The sequence below is a fragment of the Eptatretus burgeri genome, chromosome 6 (genome assembly GCF_056783735.1).
Source record: "Eptatretus burgeri isolate ZD-2024b chromosome 6, Ebu_testis_v1, whole genome shotgun sequence".
NCBI lineage: Eukaryota > Metazoa > Chordata > Myxini > Myxiniformes > Myxinidae > Eptatretus > Eptatretus burgeri.
Window position 1 is genome coordinate 13,747,787 of NC_140966.1, and position 27,192 is coordinate 13,774,978.

The following is a 27,192-nucleotide window of genomic DNA, read 5'->3' on the forward strand; positions in this document are numbered from 1 at the left end:
CATCCAAGGCAGCAGTTCTGCATGAAAGGACCACCACTGAAGCATCAAAAGATACTGTAGAACCCCTTTTTGTTGTGACAGACAAGCAGAAGGTACCGGTATTACAAGCGACAAAGGCATTACCTGCACTGACCGATGCCTCGAATGCTACCACAACGTCCACAGTAGACGAAGACAATGAAGTCGAGCACAGTTCTACCATAACACCTCAAACGGATGATCTCCCTGTCCCTACCATCAAAGCGTCTTCAATCCCTATAGCTTTGTCAAGTGGTGAAGCAAGGACTGCTTCGTTAGTACCAACGGAGTGTTCATCTGTGTCACCAGGAGAAGGTGAAAAGTCAGTTTTAAGTGACAACAAGGTAGAAGTTCTGTCATACATTGTAGATGTACCAAAGGAGAAAGACCACGAGCTCCCAGACAGCGAAGATGAGGAGAGTATCGGTGACTGGGAAGGGGATCAATGATCATTAACTGGCATTGAATCAGAACTGCCCTCAGGGCATCAATCATGTATTCCTGGCCATGAAATATTAGAGATCCTTCAACAAAGTTTGCACAGTCGGAATAAAGTTGAAACTGCTCCAAAGTGGTGGAAAGACTACAAAACACTCATGCATTCCGTGTATATACTGAGGAGAGATGGACAAAAAAGCAAGACTTCAGGTTTGGCTGAGCAAGTCTGTGTCAGGAAGTTTCTTGCAAAGTTGCCAAGTTATGGGGCTCAGCACAACTGGTCCACCAGTAGCAGCACATTTCAACCTTGCTAATCATATCAAGGATAATTTCCAGGTGTGTGTTATTTGCCCCTGTTGGACTTCGTCCAAAACGGGGGCTTGTGGATTGGGTCTCATCTGTCTGCAGCCATATCTCAGACTTGTATGGACCGATTTTGTTCAAACTTAGCAAAAAGACAATGCAAGGTGGTATACATATGCACAACATTTTGTTTCGTGATTCGATCAAAGATTGCTGACTGGCGGCCATTTTAGTTGTAAAAAAGTCGATGTTGACCACTTCCTCAACTATTTCTCAGACATGTATTTACCGACCTTGTTCAAACTTGGCAGACAGATGATGAATGATGGCCTACATAAGCACGTCATTTTATTTTGACATGACATCCAAGATGGCCGACTGGTGGCCATTTTGTTACTTAAACGTGTCTTCAACCATTTTTCGAACATGCATGGTCTGAGTTTTTTTTTTTTTTCAAACCAACCTTGTTCAAACTTGGCACACAGAAAATGAATGATGGCTCACATAAGCATGTCATTTTATTTCAACATCAGATCCAAGATGGCCGACTGGCGACCATTTTGTTACTTAAACATTTCTTCAACCATTTCTTGAACATACATGGTGTGATTTTGTTCAAACTTGGCACAAGCACAGTACGTGTTGTTTATTACATGTGCACCTAAATTTATTTTGTGATCTGGGAGACTGGTGGCCATTTTAAGTGTATGAGGTAAATAAATATGGGCTAACCCTTTAACTCCATACAGGACAATTACTAAAACCACGGGTGCTACATTTTATGTGTTTTTCTCCTTGTTAAGGCATGCTTTAGTGATTCAGATCGAAGATGCTTGGAGGAGAAAGTATTCTTTCAGCAAGGCACAATACTCCCTCAAGGAATTAATGTTACATTTTGGGCTTTTCCTTATTCCAACACTTGATCAATTATTCACGCACCTGATAATAAGTACACAATTCATTCTCTATATATTACATCAGGTGTTTTGGATTCCTTAGTACTCTGAGAAAGGGTTACGCCCAAAACGTTGACTGTGGTTCTTTTGAAAGTGTGAATTTTTTTTTATCTTTATCTTTCATTTATGATATTTCACCGATGAAGATCCTCTTGGACATATACACTACCAGTCATTAGATTAGAACACCCCCATTTTTCCAGTTTTTACTGAAATTTAAGCATTTCAAGTCCAGTGAATAACCTGAAATGGTACAAAGCTAAGCAGTGAACTGCCAGAGGTTGAAAAAATAGTTTAGGATACCAAAAACTGAAAAAGAATGTAAATTTCAGAGTTGTTAAAAAAGCACTTTTCAGGGAACAAGTAATGGGTTAGCAACTGCAGCTGTTCTGCAGCAATGGATGTAAATTAAGCCTTGAAAGTTGATGCAAACAATTCCGACAGGTGTCCCAACTTTTGTTGATTAGTTACAAACCCTCTGTCTGTATAAAACCAGTGTTGGAACAGACTGTGTTGCTGCACCCTCTGAAGCATTATTTGGACAATATTGCACTGCAGGAAGTAGTATATTGCTCTCATAATGACGAGAACAAGACAATTAACAAAGAAAAACAGACCATGATCTTGTATATATGTATGCACATATGTATGTTCCCAAAATACAGCCAAAACGGTACAGGATAGCACAAAAATTTTTGGGCCATCTTACTCACCATTCTCCTGCGGTGTGCAGTATCAAGTTTCGTTCAAATTGGGCAACGAAAATTTTATTAAAAAATTAATTCCCGATTCAGTCAAGTACTCTTCGGGAGAATTTGATCAATGCAAACAACCTCAGCGGTATAGTTCGCTGGAGCTATCCTTTTTTTTTCTTGAAATGATTTTTTTCATCAACCGCTTTCACAACAGGAACCCAGCGGGTTCACGGGTCATCTAGTAACCCTTGAAAGTGTCGGTCTTTCCTTTAGAGAAATTGCAAAGCAAACCAAGGTGTCAATGAGTACAGTTTCCTGCACCATCAAAAGGTACTTGGAAACTGGAGGAACTCTGACAGGAAGTGGTCTGACAGACCAAAAGCCACAACACAATCAGAAGACAAGTTTGTGAGAGTCAACAGCTTGCGTGATAGGCGGCTCACAGGACAGCAGCTTCAAGCACAGCTTAACAATGGTCGAAGTAAGGAAGTCTCAGTTTCAACTGTGAGGAGAAGACTTCGAGCTGCAGGACCGATAAATCAAAATTTGAAATCTTCGGTTCATCGTGCAGGGTTTTTGTACGCCGTCGAGGAGGCGAAAGGAGGGAGTCCTCAGTGTGTGACACATGTGGTATAGCCTGCGGGCATGCAGGGCGGGGCATGATGATAGGAGGAGGGGTCGTCGTGGTCATCGTGTCTGCCAGGAATATAGGGAGTGCGCGCCGCCTGAGGCGTGGTAGTGATGCTGTAGTCGCCCGGCTTGTGCATGTGCTGAGTACGTAATAAAGGAGAGCCGCGGGCAAAATACGCCCGCGCTCGCGCTTGTGCAACACAGCCCGGCTCGACTGTTCCCCCGCTCGTGTCTGCCTGCTAAGCATCTTCTATCCACGACACCACAGTTGGCTGACGAGGATCTTCGGATCGGCGTGTGCAGGGCGGCAGCGAATAACCCGTGCGGTTCCAGGCTACGGAGCCAAGGGTCTCGCCAGCACGAGCATGGCAGAAGGTCGGTGCACGGCGCACGAACGCGTGCCCGCCTTCGTCGGAATCGACTTCGGCCACGTCGAGTGGGCAACGGCCGCGCTCAGTGTTCGTTTTATTGAGGCACGACAGATCGGGGGAATGATTTCTGCAAAGCCACGGCTAAAGAACGAGGACACGCGGTTTGGCTCGAACGCGGCGTGGGACGTCGCGCAAGCTCTGAAGAATGTCCGGGGTCTCGATGGTCGGGGCGCAGCAGGTGGTCCGGAGGTCAGCGCGATGTGCCAGGCACGCACAGCCACGCGCACGGTCTGCGGCGCGGGTCGTGGGCGAGCGTTGCAATGCAATCACTCGGACGGCGGTCTGAGCACTCGAGGTCGTCTACGGTGTGTGGGCCGAGGGTCATCGCCCATCGTTACAGTCATAGATGGCGGTGTGCGAAGCGATCTTTCCATCCCGGGTCAAGACCTACCGCCGGTATGGTGTTCAGTGCATGGCGTGCACGGTAACGCCCCGGGTCGAGTTTTGCAGCCTGAGCACGGAGATTCCAGCGACCCGGAGCGGGAGATGCTGCCCATGTTGAGCCTGGTTTCAGTTGGTCCTACGGTGACAGGACCGATGCCAGTGAATGTCGAAGTGATCGGGGCACGGATCGGGTGTCGAATTGAGTCCACTCGTGCTGCCCGCGCATCGCGCGCGTACACCGGCGAAGCGGTTGCGCCGCTTGCAGCGCCCGACGTCTCGGTGCTTTACCGGGGGCGAAGCGCCCTACTCACGGTGTTTGTGGTGCGAGGGGAGGGGCCCGTCCTTTTTGGTCGGGACTGGCTGGCGCACCTCGGGCTGGATCTCCAGTTCGTACCTCCAGGTGTGCCGGTGCTCTCTTCGATGCTTTCGTCGAGTACCGAGGGCGAGGTTCTGGCGGCGGGAGCCGCGTCGATGCAACGGGAGCGGCCGTTCGTTGCTGCCTGCAACGGCGGTGTGCGGTTCGGGAGCAGCAGGAGCCGTGCCAGCTCTCGCGATGGGCTCTCGCGCGTCGGCTGCGTGCATGGTGCGAGGTGCGGTGTTGTTCGAGCAGCTTCAACGGGTTGCGGTGAGCCCGTGGCGTTAAAGGAAGTCACGAGTCACAACATCGAGGCAACAACCAAGAGGCGGACTCGTGATGTGGGTTGTGGGTTGCTGTTCATTGCATATTTGTTTTTCATTGCTCGAGTGATGCGGTTTAACGTTGTTGAAATAAATGCCAGCAGTTCCCATGTGAGAGTGGGTTTGGTGGAGATCAATCGATGGGATTTGTATTATGATCAATGTGATGTGGGGGCTTTGGGAGAGGTGGGGGCGAATAAAGAGGGTTTATTGGCCTCCAGTTGCCCCAGGCCACGGGTAGTTGTTTTGTCAGGTGCTGGGATTTTATCAAAAGAACGCGCTGTACGGAAAAATGAGTTTGCAATGGTTCAAATGTTATTCCTATTGATTTATGACGAGCCTATGGTTGGAGTATGCTTTGAATGGAGTTGCGACCGTCTAACGGCCGTGGGGGTCTCGGAGATCGACTCGGAGCCGGGACTCGTGCGCTGGTCGGCGTTACCCCCACCTCTGCTTTCAGCAAGGTCAGACGTGCCTGGCGCCAGAGGCGCAGCTCTCTGTGTTCGCTCAAGGCCGTTTAGACGGGCGTTGGCATCTCAACTGATTGTGGTGCGTGGGTTGTTATGGAGCATTGGTTGCGTCCAGCCAGCCGCGCTGTTCAGCGCCCCCATCCAAGGTCCATCGAGTCTGGCGCTGGCGCCACGGCTTCCAGACAGCGGGCTTCCGACCTTGGAATGTTTATCTGCTTCAGGTCTGCCTGGGGGAGGTGTGCCGCCTTGTGGGCCGAAGGCGTTTGATGGTGCCGGGGGAGGTTTGCTCGCTCGGGAGGTCGCCGCGACCTCGCCGAGGGCCATGTAAGCATGAGCCGCCTGGGGGCGTTTTCGCTGTGTCGTGCTGCTGGGCTTCTCCAGTAGCTCGCTTCCACGCATTATATGATGTGATGTGCTGTTATACTTCGCTGTTTTCTTTTTTGTGCCTTGTCTACTGTTATACCGTAGTCCTTCGTGCTGTTTATGCTTATTATGATGGTGATCATTTAATAACACTGAACAACAAAAATTTTTTACTGGAGATGTGTAAAGTGATTTAGACTAATTTGGGTACGCTGATTTCAAAAATCATAACCGTTTTGCTGTATCACGTCAGGATTTTCAGTAACAGAAATATTCCCATTGCCTAGAAGTCAGGATTTCAATGAAATTTACAAAAATTCATTTATTCATTTATTTCATCATGAATGCTTCAAAATTATAGAAATTACAGAAAAACTCCACTAGAATGTATTTAAAAATGCTTTAGGCATTTGGCTTTGCGTTTGTGCTGCTCTCTGTCAGTTTCACGATGCAGGAACCAGCAGAAATCGCCCATCATGTTCGGGTTGTGCCGCCCTTGGTAACGCGTCTCCATGAGTGAAATCTCTTGGTGGAATCACTCACCGTGCTCGTCCGAGACTGCTCCCAAGTTGTCAGGGAAGAAGTTCAGGTGCTGGTGTAGGAAATGGATTTTCAGGGACATCCTGGAGCCAAGTTTCCTGAAGGACTCCAGCAGCTGCTGCACTATTTCTTCATAGTTGTCCGCGCGCTCATTCCCCAAGAAGTTGTCCGTCACAGCTTTGAAGCTCCTACACTCTGCCAGCTCTTTGGGGTTTAGAGTTGTCGGAAAAGTTTCGTCCTTCATAATCTGTCGGATTTGCGGTCCAACAAAGACACCAGCCTTGATCTTGGCCTCCGACAAGGTGTTGCCAAACTTTTCCTTGAGGTATAAAAACCCACGCCCATTCAGATCCATTGCCCGTACAAAACTTTTCATCAAGCCGAGCTTTATGTGGAGTGGTGGAAGGAAAACCTTGGCTGGGTCGACAAGGGCGACATGCTTCACGTTGTGTCGACCAGGTACATGCTCTTTTCGCTCTTCCCAATCTTTCTTCGTCCAGTGATTCTTGTCGTCTCTGCTATCCCAGAGACAAAGGAAGCACATGTATTTCGTGTAGCCTGACTGCAGCCCTAACAACAGCGCCACCACTTTCAAGTCTCCGCAGATGTGCCAGTTGAAGTCATTGTACTTGATGGAATCAAGCAGCTGCCGCATAGTCTCATAGGTCTCTGCCATGCTGAACGCGTGAGCCAGTGGGACTGATGGTTTCTCGTTGCCATTGTGGAGCAAAACAGCCTTCAAGCTGTTCTTCCCCGAGTCGATGAAGAGGCGCCAGTCTGCAGGATCGTGATCACACCCAAGTTCTTTCAACAGACCGTTGATGTCACTGCAGAATGTCATCGTGTCTTCCATCTCAAAGAACTCAGCCATGTCTCTGTGACGTGCTCTGAACAAGGATATCTTGGTGTTAGGTTCAAGTAGATTCCACTGCTGCAGCCTTGATCCAAGCAGCTCTGCCTTCGCCTTTGACAGCGAGAGATCTCTTACAAGATCATTTAAGTCTCCCTGGTTCAGAAGGTGTGATTCTTGAGTGTCGGGTTCAAAAGATTCATCATCACCATCCTCTTCACCACTGCTTACAGCTATGTTCTGATCAGCTGGAGGTGTTGGAACGGGGTTCTCGTCATCATGATGCACAGGTTTACGAGCAGAGACGCAGTCAGCGTACTTGGTGTGACCTTTATTCTTGTTGTTGAAGCCGGCGATGCTTGTGCAGCAGAAATAAAAATCATCATGATGATTCTGCGGCTCACGCCATATCATGGGCACCGCAAATGGCATGCTCGCGCGCTTGCCCACCAACCACTGAGTCAAGGTTGTGTGACAGCTTGTGCAGCAGATGTGTGGTGCCCAGCTCTGTTCTTGGTCCCCCACCTTACACCCGAAGTAGTGAAAGTAGGCGGCCTTCATTTTCACTGCTGTACATATACTTCGCTGTTGATCTTTTTTGGTATACCGACCACAGACATAACAGAAGTTGTCAGGATGATTGGTACAGGAACGCCTACTCATCTTTATCTGAAAGAAAGAAATATAACACAAGTTAACAACAATTGTACGAAATAGACATGTTAAAGACATATGTAAATTTCATTGAAATCCTGACTTCTAGGCAATGGGAATATTTCTGTTCCTGAAAATCCTGACGTGATACAGCAAAACGGTTACGATTTTTGAAATCAGCGTACCCAAATTAGTCTTAATCACTTTACACATCTCCAGTAAAAAAATTTTTTTGAAATTTGTTGTTCAGTGTAATCATAGTTTTAGGAGGGAGGAGTGTGGTATAGCCTGCGGGCATGCGGGGCATGATGATGGGAGGAGGGGTCATCGTGTCTGCCAGGAATATAGGGAGTGCGCGCCGCCTGAGGCGTGGTAGTGATGCTGTAGTCGCCCGGCTTGTGCGTGTGCTGAGTACGTAATAAAGGAGAGCTGCGGGCAAAGTACGCCCGCGCTCGCGCTTGTGCAACACAGCCCGGCTCGACTGTTCCCCCGCTCGTGTCTGCCTGCTAAGCATCTTCTATCCACGACACCACAACACAAACTGTCAAACATGGAGGAGGAAGCATGATGATCTGGGGCTCTTTTGCTGGATCCAGAGTCGACGACTTGCACAGAGTGACTGGCACCCTGAACCAAAAGGGCTACCACAGCATTTTGCAGTGCCATGCAATACCCTCTGGTCTACGCCTACTTGGTCAGGGGTTCCTCCGACAGCAAGATAACGATGCAAAACATACCTCCAGGCTTGTCAGGACTACCTTAGAAGAAAAGAACAAGATGGTTTTCTTCAAATCATGGAATGGCCAGCACAGTCTCCAGACTTAAACCCCATCGAGTTGGTTTGGGATGAACTGGACAGAAAGGTGAAAGCAAAGCAACCTACAAGGGCAACACATTCGTGGGAACTTCTGCAACAGAGTTGGGAACAACTTTCCGAACAATATTTGATTGCTATTGCAGAAAGAATGCCACGAGTATGTTCGGCTGTTATATCTGCAAAAGGTGGCGACTTGGATGAGTCAAAAATTTAGATTAAATTTTGTTCAACAAAACAATTCCATGATTTCTTTTTTATCTGCAATTATTTATTTGTTCTATGCTTTAGTTTCATGGTACATTGAAATATTAAACTGCTTAAATTTCAGTAAAAATTGGAAAAATGGGGGTGTTCTTTAACTTTTGACCGGTAGTGTGTATATATATATATATATATATATATATATATATATATATATATATATATATATATATATATATATATATTGTTGCAGTTCTCAGAACCGCATGCATACAACAGATAGGTGTCCTGAGACAGTCATGCCATTAATATATGTGTAGATAGACTCCTTCCTTTTGTTTAGTGGGAAACCAAGGGAGTGCATTGCGATGGTCTAATAGTTAGGTTTATTAAATCATTTTCCCCTCCATTCCATTCCCACTTTTTATTTTGTTTTCTTTTCTTTCCTGGGATAAATCAGTCACGGACGCTTTCGCAATTAGGTGGACAAAACTGTCGCGTGCCATAAAGGATCCGCTGTATCCGGAGTCTCGTTTTCCGGGTGAACCCGACAGGTGCGGCGAGTCACGTACGTGGGCGGGGTGCACCAACGTCTACCCGAAACCCAGCCCAAGTTGGCGGACCACGTGAGGGGTCAGAGCCAGTCGGAACGCCTGACGCGGGCGATGACGTTGGCTTCGGCATGGCCCTCCTCCAAGCTCCGGGCTCTATAAATGACGGGGAAGCTCCTCCGTCTAGAAGTGTTTTGTTCGGTGTGGGTGTTTTCACGCGGATTGTTCCCGCTTCTCGGCTCCGCCCACATCTCGCCTCGACGGCCCACCTCCTGTTCCTAGACTCCGCCAACGTCTCGCCTCGACGAACTGCCTCCTACCTGGTTCCGCCTACTGCTCCACCCTCGCTCTCTGGACTCCACCCTTCTCCACTCAAGCTCCTGTTTCAGAACACGATCTCTACACGTGCGGCTGTGGCCAGAACAACGCGACTACTGTTGAGTACCACACCACAGAGCATCCCCTCCCCCGAAACTCCCAGGTACCAAGAGCATAGCCTCAACCCCCTTCCTCCCTGGCTGCAAAAGTCCCTTCTCATTGGGGTTTCTTTTTCTGAGTGTACTGGTGCCTGTCTGTTACGTAAGCCTGTGGAAGAGCATATTTGTTGTTACTGTTATTAATCTCGTGTCAAGTCTGCACTGTGTCTGCTTTAGTAAGTTGCTTGTATTATTGCCGCACCCCACACCTCTCTCCTCTATCCCTGCATTGCATACCCAATAAATCTTTGTCATACAACATACTTTTCCTCGCTTGCTTGTTAATAAATAATTGTCATTCGGAATGTTCCCAGCTCGTCTTTGTCTTTTCTCCCATTGGTTCAGCATGGTCCGAATCCTACTCTAGCCGGGACTTTATTCCCAATGATCCGTTCCTTTTAGCTGGTACGTCCCTGGCAGTGTCGCTCGGTTGCATCCGATCCAGAAAGGTGATCCAATCCGGTAGAGTGATCCGGTTCAGACAAGGCGTACTGAGGACGTGGTTCCCCGGTAATTATATCACATGATTAATTAGGTAACCCGATTAACCCATAGATGGGAGGACCCTAGGTCATGCGGTTGAGTTATTGGCCTCCACGGTCGGTTAAGCGACCCACCATGTCACGGAATTATCCGTGTGTGATGGCCTACAATTCCGGGGAGTCTGGTGGGAATCGGCATAGCTTCCCCCACCGAGTGGTCTTCTCACCCGACCCCTGGCCTGCAACAATATATATATATATATATATATATATATATATATATATATAATATGTATATAAATACATCTATGTATACATTCTACATGGAGTACCCGGCATTGCCCGGGGGAAAAAAATAGGAATAGGAAAGGGGTAAATTGTGGTGCTTAATAAATTTGACATTTATATATCACATTTAATTTGGACACATTTCACATTTCTTTGTCGTTGTCAGCATTCGTCATCAGTGTGCATGAGGCTGTCACGGAGGTTGTCGTAGTTATCAGCAAGCAAGTGCTTTTGCTCCCGGCAGATAAAGCCCAGTCGCTCTGTCTCAATCTTGCAGTAGACATCGACCAGAAACTGCTGAAAGAGTCGTCGCATCTGCAGTGTGTGGTTGCCCTCTCTCACCATGATGTGGTAGCTGTAGTACTGCAGCTGTGTGAGTTTTCATCCATCCTGTCCAGTAGCAGTCCTGGTCACCAGATGGATGCTGGAGCCATCTGTTCCATATGGGAACACTATGGGATACTGGAGTGCATCATAATATGCATGCAGCTCACTAATCCTTTTAAGTGTACCATCGCGAAGTCTGACGACAATGTATCTGGGTTCTATTGGCTCATTGTCCATTAGGATGGCGACTTCTGGTGCAGATTGGGTGTTGTATCAGCGTGTGTGCTCTCCTTGCGGTCACTTGTTTTCTCTGATGATGATCTGTAGCTCTTCAGAGTTGCCTCCTTCTGCAAGTACATCTCTTGCAGTCTTGAGCTCACGGACCAGATGGTTATTCTCGTGAAACCACTTTGTGATCATCTCAAGGATGTGTGGTTTGAGGCCGCTGTGGTTCCTGGCAGCTAGCTCCTTGGCGTGTCAGTCCAGGAAGTAGGCCTGCAGGAACGTTGGCTGGCCCTCTTCAGGTGGGAGCAAGCTGCCAATGCGGTGGAACACTTGACCTTGGATCCGGAAGCTCGGGTTCCAGCCCTGGACTTCAGCTTTCTTGTGCCCAAAGCTCGTCATCGCAAAGCTGCCATTATACGTCCGAATATTGTCAAGGAAGTGCTTGCTGAGGGGACCTTCACCTGAGAGACGTTCCTTCCGCAAGGAAGGAAGGGCAGGAGAGGGCTCAAGGACAATCTTGCCATCGCTGCAGCACACACTCTTGGTCTCTCCTTTGAACTTAGAAGCAGAGCAGTGGGTGCAGACTTGGTCCATTCGGCCAATGTCTGCATGAGTTGTTGGGTCAGCCGGGTCATACGTGAATGCCACCCTGTTGGCATTATGGTGCTCTTGTGCCCGGGCCAGTACTCGTGCTTCTGCAGTGCGGTGACGCATTGCCTCAAGTCTTGCATCACTCTTCCTCAGTCTCATTTACTTGCCGCTGTTGTTGCCGATGAGCCTGTTCACTGAGCCTGGCTGATCGCTCCTCTTCAGTCTCATTTTGTCGCTGCTGCTGTTGCCGCTGTACCTGTTCATTTAGTCTGGCTGATCGCTCCTCTTCAGTCTCATTTTGTCGCTGCTGCTGTGCTCGTTCTCCTGTTGTCTCTTCGTGTGTTTTCGCTTAGCTGCAGCTGCCTTGGGACCAGTGGACCTCTTCCTTTTTCAGGGCATCTAAAATCAGAAAGTCAAATTTTGATCAGAAACCTTGTAAACGTTCACTGGTCTGTCTTTGTCTCATTTTGATCAGGTTGTGAATAAAAAAGAAGTCGCGATGCGGAAAATCAATCAATTGTGGCAGAAAAATTGAAACGGCCAAAAAAAATTGACGATTTTTTTCGGTTTTTTAACATATAAGGTATGTTGTAGTACCTCTGAGACGTGCTCATTCCGAATATGCCTTTAGTTTTGCTCTGGGATGCGTAGTTCTCGAGTTATAAGAGGAAAAACAAACATACACTACTACTTTATATTGTTGTGGTTCTCGGAAACGCATGCATCCAACAGATAGTGGTCCCAAGACAGTTATTCCATTAATATACGTGGAGATAGTCCCTTCCCTTTTGTCTTGCGGGACAACAGGGGCGTGCGTTGCGATGATCTCATAGCTGGGTTTGCTTACATCATTTCTTCTTCATTTCATTTCTAACATCATTTCTACTCTTCTTTTCTGATTATTCCTGAGGTAAATCTGAGCCACGTGCGCCGTGCGCTGTGAGATGGGTCCTCAGCAAAGGCCAAGCAGGCACTACACCCACAACCCTCCGTACAAAACACAGCCTGCCAAACGCATTCGCAGCGGTAATTTCCACCCGATGGTGTTTTCCACAACACAGGAAACACACCCAGCACGACGCCCACGCGGCACGGAACGCGTACCGAGGCCGATAATAGAAAGGCAACCCCACGCCACGTTGCGCAGGATGCGAGTGTGCAAGGCTCAAGTGACGCGTTCCTTTCAACCCATTTTTAGACTAATTATATCGATCAGGTTTCGACCCGCACCCACGATAGCAGAATCAGGCAAACACGAGTGCTGGCCATGTGCGTAATGGCGGATCCAACATGCTCGAAAGCAGACCCATGCGCCGCTCGCGACACTTTGTTATCGTATCGAGCCGGGCACGAATGGGCACATCTTACAGTCTGTTCGCCATAACATCTTACCTTCTAGCCTCTATGGCCAGCAAAGCTGCGATCGAGCGGGGGCATGTTGTACAGCTCGGGCCACGTGGCGTACATGGACCGGGCATGTTGGCCAGCACTGGTCGGGGGCACCCCAGCGGGCGTGCGAGACCGACGCTGCCCTCGGCCGGTCATCACGGCACAGCCCGGGGGTTCTTGCAAGCCGATTCATGGCGCGGAGTTCGATGTGGGTGATTTGTATCATGTCGTGAGGTCGGAGCTGGACATCCTTGCGGCATAGGGTCATCTTGCCGGAAATGGAGTGTTGGAGTATCCAGCCATCGTGGCCCTGCCACGCAGGGGGTCGGCGCCAATGAGAGCACCCGATTCGGGGGACATCACCGAGTTTCGTGGGCCTTTATAGGCTGCGGGGCATATAAAGGTCAGAGCAGGTCCGTTCGCTTTCTCTCTCTCTGCTGCTCTGCCCCGCCTTCCACTCAAACTGAACCTTGACTCTGCCTTCTGTCATCATCACTGGGTTACTCCTCCTCTTCTCCGCCCACACGACGCTGACTTCTTCCTCCCAACTCAAGCCCCTCCTACACGCACACAGTCTCGACGCGAGCTGCCCGAGACGAGGGGCGGCACGCCAGCTGTCACTGGGGGCGACGCACCGATACCGCACCACGGAGCACTCCCCCCAAACGTATTGGTGGCGCGTTCGGGTACCGCGTATCAGTTACACAAAGCTACCGGGACACCGTAGCCTCAACTCCTCTCCTGTCTTGCTTCAATCCCTCTTCATCGGGTTTCTTTCATCGGACAAGGCGTACTGAGGGTGTGTTCCCCGGTAATTAAACCACATGTTTATTTTTTGGTAATCGGATTAACTAGATTGAGGACCCTGAGTCACGTGGTTGAGTTATTGGAGTCCAAGGTCAGTTAAGCAACCCGCCGCGTCAAATTATCAATGTGCGACGTCCTGCAATTCCGGGGAGTCTGGTGGGAGCCGAGATAGCTCCCCCCCCCCAGTGGTCTTCTCACCCGACTCCCGACCCGCAATAATATATTTAAAAGAAAAGATATACATATACATATACACACAAACATATATATATATTGTTGTGGTTACCAAATTCGCAAACCACCATTCAGGTCCCTTAGGTGAGATATCTCGGTAAGTACATGTGTAGTTAGGCCCAAACCCGTTGTCTAGTGGGAATACATGTCATTTATGCGTGCTGCGACTCTTCAGGATAGCCGTTTTTCTTTTACTATCTTTATTTTGGACCAACCGCCATTGTTACCACCACCAGTCACAACATCAACCACCAACCACAACGCCGCTTCACCACAACCGCCACGACCTTCACGTCACACCTCGCAACCGTCGCATCGCCACCGTTCTTGCGCCGCTTGTGGGTACCGGTGTTGGACTCGTGCAGGGCGCGCGCCGAACGGCGTGTACAAAATCACGGATTTTGTGCTTCAAAAACGGATCAAAAACGACACACGCCCACTTTTTGCCGTCCAATCGGTGAGCGAGGGGCGATTTGGCCCCGCCTCCAGGGCGTTGGAGGGCGATCGATATATGCAAATTTATGGATCAAAAAGCATTCACGCCCACTTTTTCTCGGGCCAATGGGGAGCGAGGTGAAAGGTCGAAGGGAGGGGGTCAAAGGCGAAGCCACGGGGCTTATATAAGCGACCGTGTTCGTCAGTCCAGTCAGTAGAGAAAGAGAAGAGAACAGAGAGTTAAGACTTCGCGGGCAGTGGAGTTGGCAAGAAGGAGCTGGTCGTCGTGTGCGTTGGAGTCGGAGCGGAGGGGACGGAGCTGTGGAGAGGCGGCGAGGGCAGACGAGGGGGTGCTCGCGTCGTGCAGGGAGCTGCACCCCAGGGAGGCCGACAGCGCGACCTGGCCGAGGTGGAGACGCTCGTCGCGGGACTCGAGGCAGAGTAGGAATCCTCTATACCCCGAGCATCAGCAACCCCCTCCTGTTTCCCCCCGCGCTGAGATAGTGCGACCAAGGGGGCCCCTTTCCCACCCCCTACCAGACACTGCCCGCGAGTCCCACGGAGTTGAGGCACCATCGCCGCTCCGCGTCTCATCACCAGACGGGTAGGCCCGACCCGGTCTCGGCCTCAGGCCGCCTCATCCTTGAGGGTTCTCTATTCTTTTCCTTGGTTTTGGGTATGTGTTGTCGGCGCCGTCTGTGAAGTAAAATTGTATAAGTGTTGCCGTGTGCTCGCGTAATCGGTATTAGATCTGCATTGTCGCATTTGCTTTTTGTGTAAATTGCATTGTGTTTTTCTTTTCTGTGTGCTTTTGGTGGAATTGAATATGTGTGCTTCCCGTGTGCCGCGAATAAATGTGCTTTGTGTTGAACTGTTTCCCGCTTCGCTTCGTCATTTCTTTCATTGAATCCTCATCTTGCTTCACGTAAAGGGTTGGTAGTGGGCTGAATACGCCCGATAATTAATCGAACCGTCGAGGTCGACGAATAACACCGCTCGGTTATCCCGATAGTACGGAACGGGTCGCTTAAGTGGCCCGTGTCCGAAGTCGACCTGCGGCGAGGTGCGATCGCCCGGTCTACCCTCCGCGTGGGTACTTAGGTAGGTCGAATTTGGCGAGCAACCCTATCCCACGCGGGGGCTGATTGGCTCGATCGCGGTGAGACCGAAAGGTCCACCCGTGACTGGTTCCCGGCGTTAGTCCGAGAGGGTCACGACTGGATTGTCCGTCCGGTGGGCGACGTGCCGCGATTCGAGTTACGTGGCCGTCAGCACGCCGGCGGGCGCGAATCTGCAACAATATATATATATATATATATATATATATATATATATATATATATATATATATATATATATATATATATATATATATATATATATATATATATATATATATATATATATATATATATAATCAGGAACACTGTGCGGGATGAGTGGCTCTTTCTGATTGACAGGCCAAAATCTGGCACAGACCCCACACTCATCAACACGTGATTCTATGCCTCTTGATATACCTGGCCAGTACAAAATGAGTCAAGCCCACGCCTTGCACTCTCCTGCTCTGAGATGCTCTTCGTGAATTGGAGCCAGCATGTCCTGTTTCATTGCGGCTGGAACGATGATCCGCTCGCCACAGAACAGCAAACCTTCAGACTGATGGATGTTCTCCCGAACAGGCCAGAATGGTTTCATCATCAGAGATACTCTGGCTCGATGCGCAGGCCAGCCTTGTGTGATGGTAGTGCTGAGCTGTTGAAGTGCTGGATCTAGTGATGTCTCACGTTGCAGTACCTTCATTCTGCCAGTGCTGACTGAAAGCTCAGTGACCAATTGATGTACGTGAAGGTGTATGTCGTCTTCCAGCATCTGATCGTGTAGTGGTAAGCTAGATGGCGCTCTGGAGAGTGCATCTGCGATGTATAGATACTTTCCTGGGATGTACTGCACTGACAGTGTATCGGAGAAGGCGAAGCATCATGAGCTTAAGTCTGGGTGAGAACAGGTGCAGTGGCTTCTTGACGATAGCCACCAGTGACTTATTGTCGGTGTGTACGGTCGTGTCAAACCCGTAGATGTACTGATGAAAACGCTCAGCCCCGAATACGATTCCAAGAAGTTCCTTCTTTGTCTGGGCGTAGTTCTGTTCAGCAGGTTTTAGAGAACGAGAAGCATATGCTACAAGATGCCCATCCTGCAGCAGGCCCATACCTAACCCAGCTGAAGATGCATCCGTTTAAATGACTGCTGGCTTTGCGGGGTCAAATAACTTCAACACTGGGCACTTGGCAATTGAGGATTTTAACAGCTGGTATGCTGCATCATGCTCTCCATGCCATTCCCAGGCTGCATCTTTCTTTCGTAGCTGACACAATGATGTTGTGATGGTCGACATGTTGGGTATGAACTGACCGAGGTAATTTACCACACCCAGAACTCGCTGCAGCTCCAGACGTGACTGAGGAGTTGGCAGTTCCAACACTGCTTGCACCTTGTCTTCATCCGGGCGAACCCCAGCAGAGGTGAGGACATGACCCATGTCCTTTACCTCTGCAACCTTCCACTGGACCTTGTTTGGGTTGAATTTGATGTTTTTCTGTCGTGCATGGTCCATTACCCTGTGTGTGATGGCGTTCATGCTCAGTAGGGGTGGTTGCAGCAAGAATCATGTCATCTGCGATGCAGAAGACCCCATCAATGTCTCCAAATGTGCTCTCATTCCTCTCTTGGAGAACTTCACTGGCTTACATCACACTGAACAGTAGATGGTTAAAACAATGACGCCCCAGAAGAGAAGTAATAGTGCACTTGAGGGCACTCTCTTGATCTAATTGAACCTGCCAGAAAGAGTCCTTTTGGTCAAATATAATGAAGACCTTCTTTCCGGCGAGCTGACTCATGACTTCATCTGTTGTATGGATGGGGTGGTGCTCATGCTTATTGGCCTTGTTGAAATTCCTGGGGTCGATACACAAACACAACGATTTATCTTTGTTCTCGACGACGACAAGATTATGCACCCAGTCGGTTGGTGCATCCACCTTGGAAATGATACCCTGCGCCTCCATGTCAAGCAGTTTGGCCTTCAAGCGCTCATGTAAGCTGAGAGGCACATGACGAGGTGGCTCGATGACTGGCTGAATGCACGGATACAGTTCAATGTGGTACGGTGTGTCGAACTTCCCCAGGCCAGCGAACAAATCTGCATAATCAGCCTTGACTTTGTCCAGTGTAAAGTCAGGCTGTGGTGAAGCCACTGACGTCACAGCTTCGACAGAGAGCAAGTGACTGTTGGGGCCCTTCTGGATAAGACCCAGGCATGTTGATGTGTGAAGACTGAGAATAGGAGGCGTTTTGGCGTCGACCACATAGAAGTCGAAGCACCCAGTTGACAACCCTGCAGAGCATTGTAGCTTGGCCACTCCATGATGTGGGACGGTGCCCCCACTGTATCTTTTCAATAGAATCATTGAGTTAATAGTCTTGACTCGCTTTTCCATGGAATTGAATATTCTGTGAGGGAGTATCGCTACCTGTGCTCCAGTCAACCTTCACCTTGACCCTATGGCCATTGATGTTGATGTTCGCAAACCAAGAGATGTCTGGCTTCATGACCTGCGCGTCTCCTACCAGCAGTGTAGACACCCCATCAATGTACGTCACTAAGAGACGGCAGTTCAGCCGATGCCGTGCTCGTCACCAATGCATGAACACGCTTGGATTGTCGGCAGACCTCTGCAAAATGGTTCTGCTTATTACAGTTCCTGCAGCATTTCCCAAAGGCAGGGCATTGGTGAGGTTGATGAATATGCCCGCAGTTCCCACAATTTTGGGTGTGCTTATTGCTCTTGGTCGACCCTTGCCAGCAGACTTGAGACTGCAGCGCCCTTGGCGGCGAATCAAGTCAATGTCTTGGGAGAGCTCGGTGGGAGCGGCCGATCTGGGAGTCGGCGTCATGGCCCTTGCATGCGATCTACTCGACTCAGCAGCCAAAACAGAGAGTTATCGTTTTTTTCTAAAGGCGGTCTCGGTTCACGTAAGAGAACCTTTTTTTAAGGCGAGGTTGCGCATAGAAAAAATGATTTTATCCCTGATCATGTTGTCGGTCTCGGCGAATTTGCATGCCTTCGCCATGATGTGCAGCTTGTTCAAATACGATTCAAATGACACCTTCAGACTTGGCAAATTCCCAGAACTTGAATCGCTCATGGACAAGGTTCTTCAGCTGGTTGCAGTACATGTCGAATGCCTCTTTGACAGTTTTGAATACCTTCGAAACAACCGCCGACTCAAACGGGAGGTTCTCGGCTCACATCTGGTCATCTCACATCACATCTTCTCCACCACAAGCAGGCTTGTGGACATTGTTTTATATCGGCTCACATCTGGCCTCCCTTCTCCTGCCTTTTTGTACCTCCATCCTCCTTCGGTCCATTCGCGTCATATGTAGTCTTCCAGAATCCTACACTATTTGGTTACCTTCCCTGATTCTAACCTGAATGATTACCTCCATTCCCACTAGTATTTTGTCTCGTATACATTAGTCTCGTATACATTCACTAGTCTCGTATACATTCACAGCATCTTGCCCAGCACTGTTCAGCAAGATGGTGACCTTTCGACTGTTGCTCATCAACTCGAGGCTAACAGCTTCAAGATATCAGTCAAGGTCCTTACTCAAGCATCACCAGTTTTCAGCTACATTCTTATCTAGCCAGAGATAACCAGGCGATTTAAATTCCATCACCGTTGATGAAGAAAATCCCACTTCTGACACCATGTAATGACGACAGATACGAATAGGATCACCTTGCGTGGACCAACTGTCGGATTTATTGGCACATGTGCACACACACGTACAGGCCAGAGGAATACAGCCAATCAAGCAAGCATAAAATTCACTATTATTACATATATGCTGTCGTTTGCATTCACCTTACAGCTAGCTAGCTGCTGTTGCTCACGTTTGTTGTGAATCATTTCTAACCTTTGGTTGAGACGAGGTTTTCTTAGCAAAGCCTCCAGATTACGCCACAATTTAGAGGATAGCATCCTGCACCCTAAACCTAAACCATGCGGTAGCAAATACGTGCTCTCCACCAAAGCCTTCATGAGTTACACGTGAGCAGACGAGGAAATAATTACATTTTATGCTGAACAGCTCCCCAGGGCACCGTACGTGGTTTAGCTTACAACTGCAAGGCCTCACAGAAGGGATGGAGATTTAACACCTTATTTGTGTATTGATGAGCGATGCTCAAAGGGTTCACGTATATTTGATCATTTACGGAGCACTAGATGCTTTTGGCACTGTGAGGGGAAAACCCATAAAATATGAAGGTTTTGCAAACCAAGGCTAGAGAATATGATAATACTAATAATAATGACATTAAAATGGTTCATTCATTTTCTCATATTGCAACACCATGTTGAGTTTCACGTGAATTACATCATAAAAGAAAATTAAACAGTAAATTAGATTTGATCATAAAAAATAACAATGGAAAATATTTTGCACTGAATATGGGATAAACTTTGGCTTACAAGGTTGGCTCACAGGTAGCGGACTCGTATTTACCTCCCCAGTGTTGTCGGGGCTCGTAGTGCCCACCTGACTGCAATCCTCGCACCTGTACAGGCAGGTTGTTGAATCAGTGAGTGTGCCATCTGTCCTGTTTGTGAGCATTCACTGGTGTATATTTTAGAATAAGCCATTGTGCCATGCCGGTCTTCTGAACACGTTTTTAAATCCCTACCTTGCTTGATCCATGCTTTGTCGGCACCCTTGAGTGGAATCCTGTCCAGGGTAAATTATCAGCTATTGAATCGTTCACGACCAGCCATGGGCACCATGATGATTCAAAGCAATAACTATGCAGAGCAATAACTGCATAACTTTGGATAAATCTGTGATTTCGTTTCAAGGATTTTGTAGTTTTCACACTTCCACAGTATAGCAGTGAAAAATAGCTGGAGAAAGAATTGATGAATTAAGATTGCAGCTCTCTCACAACATTATAGAAATTGGAGGTTTTGGATGACAACTACTGAAATAGTTAAACTCATCCCATCATACGAGTTCAGAATCCTCTTAACATTGCAATATGGTTCCTTGTACTGTCTTGAAAATTGATTAACTATTTTCTACAGTACTGAAGACTCGTGGAGGAGCATGTACATTGTCACATGCAGGGAGAGGATTTTGGGAGACCAAAGTATCTTTTCACGTGATATATATATATATATATATATATATATATATATATATATATATATATATATATATATTTGTAGACAACAGACAAATCTCTGCTTCTCTGGATAATCCTCTGTACAATTTTGCCAAAGACTCCATCTTATGCAGAGCAGTACATCCCACTTTTGAGAGGCATCCCATGTTTCAGTACATCCCATGTTTAAAACGCCGAAATAGCCCATCCTCTCACTCTGTCCCTCCACAAGAATTGGTTTTTGAATTACTTCTTCAGCCAATTCCTGGAAGAGGTGCTGTCACTCGAACTCAGATGCCTCACAACCAGGTAGTCCATGTTGTGAAACTGGTTTGAAAGGCCGACATCTCGGTATTCGTCTCCGCAGAACTAAGTCAATTCTGAGCCACAGAGAGTTGATCACAGTATAAAAGCCTTCATCTGAAGTGGCATGGAATATTGTGGAATACCTTGGGCTAGTACAACTACTTTCCGTCTCGCAACCCTGGAGGTTATCGAGTAAAAGGGTCGCCATTTAATTGATGTTTCTTGGCAGGAAACTGACTAGCAAGGTCTGCTTCTCCACCACAAGCAGGCTTGTGGACATTGTTTTATATCGGCTCACATCTGGCCTCCCTTCTCCTGCCTTTTTGTACCTCCATCCTCCTTCGGTCCATTCGCGTCATATGTAGTCTTCCAGAATCCTACACTATTTGGTTACCTTCCCTGATTCTAACCTGAATGATTACCTCCATTCCCACTAGTCTTTTGTCTGTGGAAATGACTACCTGTGTCTGGTCTTTCGTAGAGTCCCTATTATACCAGCAGTGGCAGATTATCACTTCGGCAACTGAGGCTGAAGCTTCAGGCCCCAGACTTGAGGGGCCTCAAATCTGCTCAGAAAACAAAATCGGCCTCATCTTAACTCTTCAGCACCCAATAAGAAGCTCCAAAAAATGCTCTTCAATAAAGCTGTTGATTTGCTGAGATCGTTGCAGGATTTTGTAAAGTCATCACTTTCTGAATTTGATATACTTGAGGAATGTGGAAAACAGGTGACTGAAGGTGATACATACAAGATGGACACCAGCAGAAAATGGCGACGGAAATGACATTTTGATGAGGGGTTATCTGAAGAAGCAGAGAGCTCTGGAAAGGAGAAGTTTCAAGCTGAAATCTTTATAACTATTATTGATCAGTCTTAATAGTGCACTGGCTTTGACTGTATAGCTGCTTATACAGATCTGTACTAAATTTGATTTTCTGTCCAAAGTGACCACAATGGACAGCACAGAATTGAAGAGTCACTGTGACCGGTTGGTAGAGTGTTATCTGCTTGTGACGTACACTGTGACCAAGCTATCTGCTTGTGACACGCAACGCCACTTTCAGACCTGGATTTCTGACTTCTTCCACTCATGCAGTCAATGAGTTTCTATCATTGGAACCCTCTCCTCCCCTCTCCCAGTGGATGCTGCCATTCCCTCAAAAGCAATGTGCTTGGCCCAATGTTATTCTTGATCTGTATAAACAACAGATCCGATGCTCAAGAAAACCTCTCTCTTCCATTTTGCAGACGACTCCACGTTGTTTTGTATTGTATCCAATCTCACTATCAGGCAGACTGCATCGTATCACTCCCTGCTGATCTGGCATTGATTCGATACTGGTCTGATAAATCGAAGATGTCCTTCAACCCTGGAAAATATCAATTTTCACCCTGTCACTTCAAAAGGATCGTCAACTAACCCACCTATCTATTTCCATTGCCAGCCATTGGAAAATATTCAGTTTCTTGAACCTCTAGGGCCTAGGCCGTCTGTCACCCATGACCTTTCCTGGGCCAACTACATAGCAAAGATGGCCAACAAAGCCAACTTTGCATCAATCCAAGTCCTCTTAGAAAATCAGAACTGCTCACAGACTTGAAGGCCTTTGTCTGTAGCTCAATGGAGTGCTGCTCTTCCCTATGAGCTGATGCCCCAGCATTATGTCTGTCTCTCCTAGATTCTGTTGAATGTACAGCTCTCAAATTTATTGGAATCACCGACGATGAGACCAAAGCACAAGGTCTGTGGCTTTCACATCACAGCAGGTCGGTGGTCTGTTTTTTTTGTTGTTATTTGTTTTTTGGCCTGTTCTGAGATATTGTTCCCTATGCTCTCTGAGTCCTCTGACTCTCCTAATAGACTTGAGGATGCACCGATTCTTCCAGTTCCTCCTCTTTTGTAAAACTTCCAAAATCCAGGCTGACTGCACACCTCAACTCTGTTCATCACTTCTCCCATCTCAAGGCCCTGTCACACCTTGACGTTTTAGCCAGCGTATGCCTGACGTATGCAAAATTTGGCTAAAACGCTGGCACACGTCGAATACGTTATGGGAAGTTTGTGTACGTTAAGCGCACGCTGGCATACGTCGTCGTACGCTGGTTTTTTTTCGTAGTATGCTGGCATACGTCTTTGTACGCTGGCTTACTTCGTAGTATGCCGAGGTGTTAGACAAATTTTCCATGCTTGAAATTTGTCAACGTATGCCAGCGTATGACTCGCACGTTCCGCATACGCTTGGCCATAAGTTGTATGCACGTCACGCAATCGTTGACACACGTCGGCCACACGTTACTTGTAAGTTACTCAAGTCGAAACACGTCGAGGTAATGTTTAGCGTACCCAAAACTTATTTCTAACCTATGAGTAACGTGTTGTCGGCACGTTACGCGATCATTGACCCACGTCGACACACGCTATTTGTACGTTACTCATAAGTCGAAACACGTCAAGGTAATAGTTAGTGTCAGTGTTCCAGACTCCCTGGTTTTTTTATTATTTTTTTTCTTTGGCGTGACGGTGATGTTGACACTTCGATTTCTAGTGCGGTTATAATATAATATAATTAATAGGCTGCCGCTCAACGATTTAAATCATAACCACACTAGAAATCGAAGTGTCAACATCACCGTCATACCAAATAAAAAAAGAACCAGGGAGTCTGGAACACTGCCGCTAACCATTACGTCGACGTGTTTCGACTTATGAGTAACGTACAAGTAACGTATGTCGATGTGTGTCGCCGATCGCGTAACGTGAGTACAACACGTTACTCATAGGTTAGAAATAAGTTTCGGGTACGCTAAACATTACCTCGACGTGTTTCAACTTATGAGTAACTTCCAAGTAACGTGTGTCGACGTGTGTCAACGATCGCATAACGTGCCTACAACTTATGCCAGCGTATGCGGAACATGTGTCATATGCCGAGTACGTCGAGAAATTTTCAACATGCTGAAAATTTATCGACGTACTCGGCGTATGATGACGTATGCCAGCGTACTACAATGTCTAACAGCGTGCTACTACGTATGCCAGTGTGCTATTAACTTATGCAAAACTTTCCCATCACGTATTCGACGTGTGCCAGCTTGGTTCGGCAAATTTTTCATACGTCAGCATACGCTGGCTAAAACGTCAAGGTGTGACAGCGGCTTTACACTTCGATGTCTAGTGCAGTTATGATTTGAATCGTCGAGCCGCAGCCTATTATTAGCCTACGCCACGTGATCGTCAGTGATACGCTGCCGCGCTATGCATAAGTTAGACTATCCTTGGGCATAGGTTGTGAATGCTGACAACACGCTCAGCATTCGTTGGTATAAGTTATCTATATGTGATTGAAACGTTCTGTGTACGTTACTAATACGTTATGCATACGCCCAAAACTTAAAAGTTATTATACGCCCAAAACATCAATAGTTCAGCTTACGCCAGCGTTTTACATACATTTTGATACGTTGCCATACTCTGGCTAAAACGTCAAGGTGTGACAGGGCCCTAAGGAACCGCCTTCCAAAAACCGTTCTTTCCCATTCTTCCCTCCAGTGCTTCAAGCAAGCAGTGCACAGTCACTTCATTTAATCCCATATCCTGACCCATGATCCTTTTATCCCCATTAACCCTTCCTACCCCAACACTCCAACTTGCTGGTGTCAGTGTTTCCTCCTCTCTCGCTCTCTCGCTCTCTCGCTCTCTATCTCTCTCTTTTCCTTTCATTCACTCCCTTGCTGCTTGTGCCCAATTGTTGCCCAGCTACCCCACTGACAAGTCAACCTTGCTCTTCCATGAATTTTGCTCTTGAAGAGAAAACAAATGAAATGGTTCTGGTTGAGCTTGACTGCAAGCAAACTAATGAATTACAAGATGAAAGGAGTGCAATGTACACATTAGTTGAGCTAACAACATAATTTCTTATAAATATCAAAATATGAGTAAATCTTACAAGCTCCCCAGGACCGTGACGGTCTGAAAGACATAAACACATCATTCAGACACCAACACCACAGAGGTGACAAATTAACTCTCCGATACTCTCATGGTTGGATGTGTTATTGTGCCCTAGATTTAGATAAAAGCCACAACTGTTCAAATGTGTGAACATTCATGTGAAGTGAATGCTGTATGCCAAAGTTTCAAAACAATATGATGAGTAAGGATGAGTATGATAAGTGCACCATTTGCTTTGCAGCCCAAGAGGAAAAAAGCAAAAATTCACTTAAAAAAAGGTAAGTTCAACCGTCTATTCTTCAACATTGCTCTCTGTGCTCTCTTAGTCCTCCGGCACTCCCGGCAACTCCAGGATGCATGAGTTCTTCAAATGATTCCCTCCTGGTTAAACTTCCAAAATCCAGGCTGAGTGCACACCTAAACTCATTTATTCCTCACTTCTCCCAGTTATTGAGCTGTCTTCGACAGACTGTTTCTCACTTTTCCCTCCAGGACTTCCAGCAGGCAGTGCACAACGATGTGTTGTGATTCATTCATTTGCATCGTACTCCTTGCGATTCATTTGTTTGCTTGCAGCCAAACTCTACCGGAACCGTTCCATGCTCTATTTTTTTTTTTTTTTGTCTACAAGAGCCAAACTCAAGGAGCAACAATTGGACACAACCAGCAAGGGAATGAATGAACGAGGAGGGAAGGAAACATCTGCAAGTAGGATGGCAGTGCACAACGATGTGTTGTGATTCATTCATTTGCATCGTACTCCTTGCGATTCATTTGTTTGCTTGCAGCCAAACTCTACCAGAACCGTTCCATGCTCTATTTATTTTATTTTGTCTACAAGAGCCAAACTCAAGGAGCAACAATTGGACACAACCAGCAAGGGAATGAATGAACGAGGAGGGAAGGAAACATCAGCAAGTAGGATGGTTATTTAGGGAGGGTTAACGGGGGTAATCAGGATCATGGGTCAAAATGGGGAATGGAGGTGGCAGTGCACTGCCTGTGGGGAGTTTGTAAGAGGAGTGCAAGACGCACTCCTCTTACAACATTAACACATCATTCAGACATCAACACCATAGAAATGACAAATTAACAATCAGATACTCACATTGTTGGATGTGTTGTTGTGCCCGAGATTTAGATAAACGGCACAACTGTTCAAATTTGTGAACGTTCAGGTAGTCGCTCACTCGCCACAGGAAAGGTCCCGTCTGAGTGGAAACTTACCAATGTGGTTCCAATGTCGGACATAAATCAGGCAGTGTAACTCTCACAAACCATTTAATTGTATACCAATTTCGCTTTACTCATCAGTCAGTAAATGTCTAGAAAAAAAATAGTCACCAAACATCTCACTAACCATCTGTACAGAGGTGGCATTGTTTCTGACTCCCAAGATGGTTTCCTTCCAAAACGTTCTTGTATTACACAACTTACTACAATTTATCGCCATTTGGCCAAAACCCTGGACACTCCCAAGACCCCTCAAATTGATGCCAAATTTTTGGACTGGTCCGAGGCTTTTGATCGTGTGACTCATCGTGTTCTCCTTGCCAAGTTGCATAAATACGGAATTTGTGGTTCAGTCCTGCAGTGGTTTCAATCCTACTTCGGAGGCCGCCAATAACAGGTGCAATTTGAGGAGCACATTCAGACTGGACTCCTGTTCCCTCAGGTGTTCCCTAGGGGTCAGTGCTTGGGCCCCTGATTTTTAGCTCACCTGGAACATAGTTATGGGGAGCTAATGGGATGACGTGTCGTCCGTCCATCCACAAATACTTGCAACTTCTCTCAAACTACACATAGGATTTCGATGAAACTTTACCACAATGTTATTTCTGCGAAGAAAGCAAATACCTCTTTGGGGGTGCAACCCACCCCCCCTCCCCCCGTAAACTCGCTCCGTAGACCCCCTCGGACCCCGATTTTCTTCAATGTCATGAACAAACTTTTGTACATACATTGTACATACTTTTGCCAACCTTAGAAGGATGACGGGCTGAGTCAACCCACCTGGTGTTATTTAATCACAACAGGGGCTCAAATTCAAGACCCTGAGATCTTAAGCCAGCCACCTTAACCAAAGCCAATACCAGGCTTTACATCAGATTGACACTTGGTGTAGTCTTAACAAGATGAAACTCAACGTTGATAAATGTAAATTGATGATTTTCACTCGTTTCAGAAACCCACCCAAACCAACTAATACGAAAGGTTCTCAAACTCTTAAAATTACTGACCATTATAAATATCTGAGTTTATTCATTTATACGGATCTCACCTGGAAGCTACATGTCAACACAGTTGTTTCAAGAGCAACTAGAATGACGGTTTATTAGAAGGCTTTACTGTGCTCTCGTTAGACCCATCCTTGAGTACGCTGCCCCCGTTTGACCCATCTTCGGGTACGCTGCCCCCGTTTGACCCATCCTTGAGTACACTGCCCCTGTTTGACCCATCCTTGAGT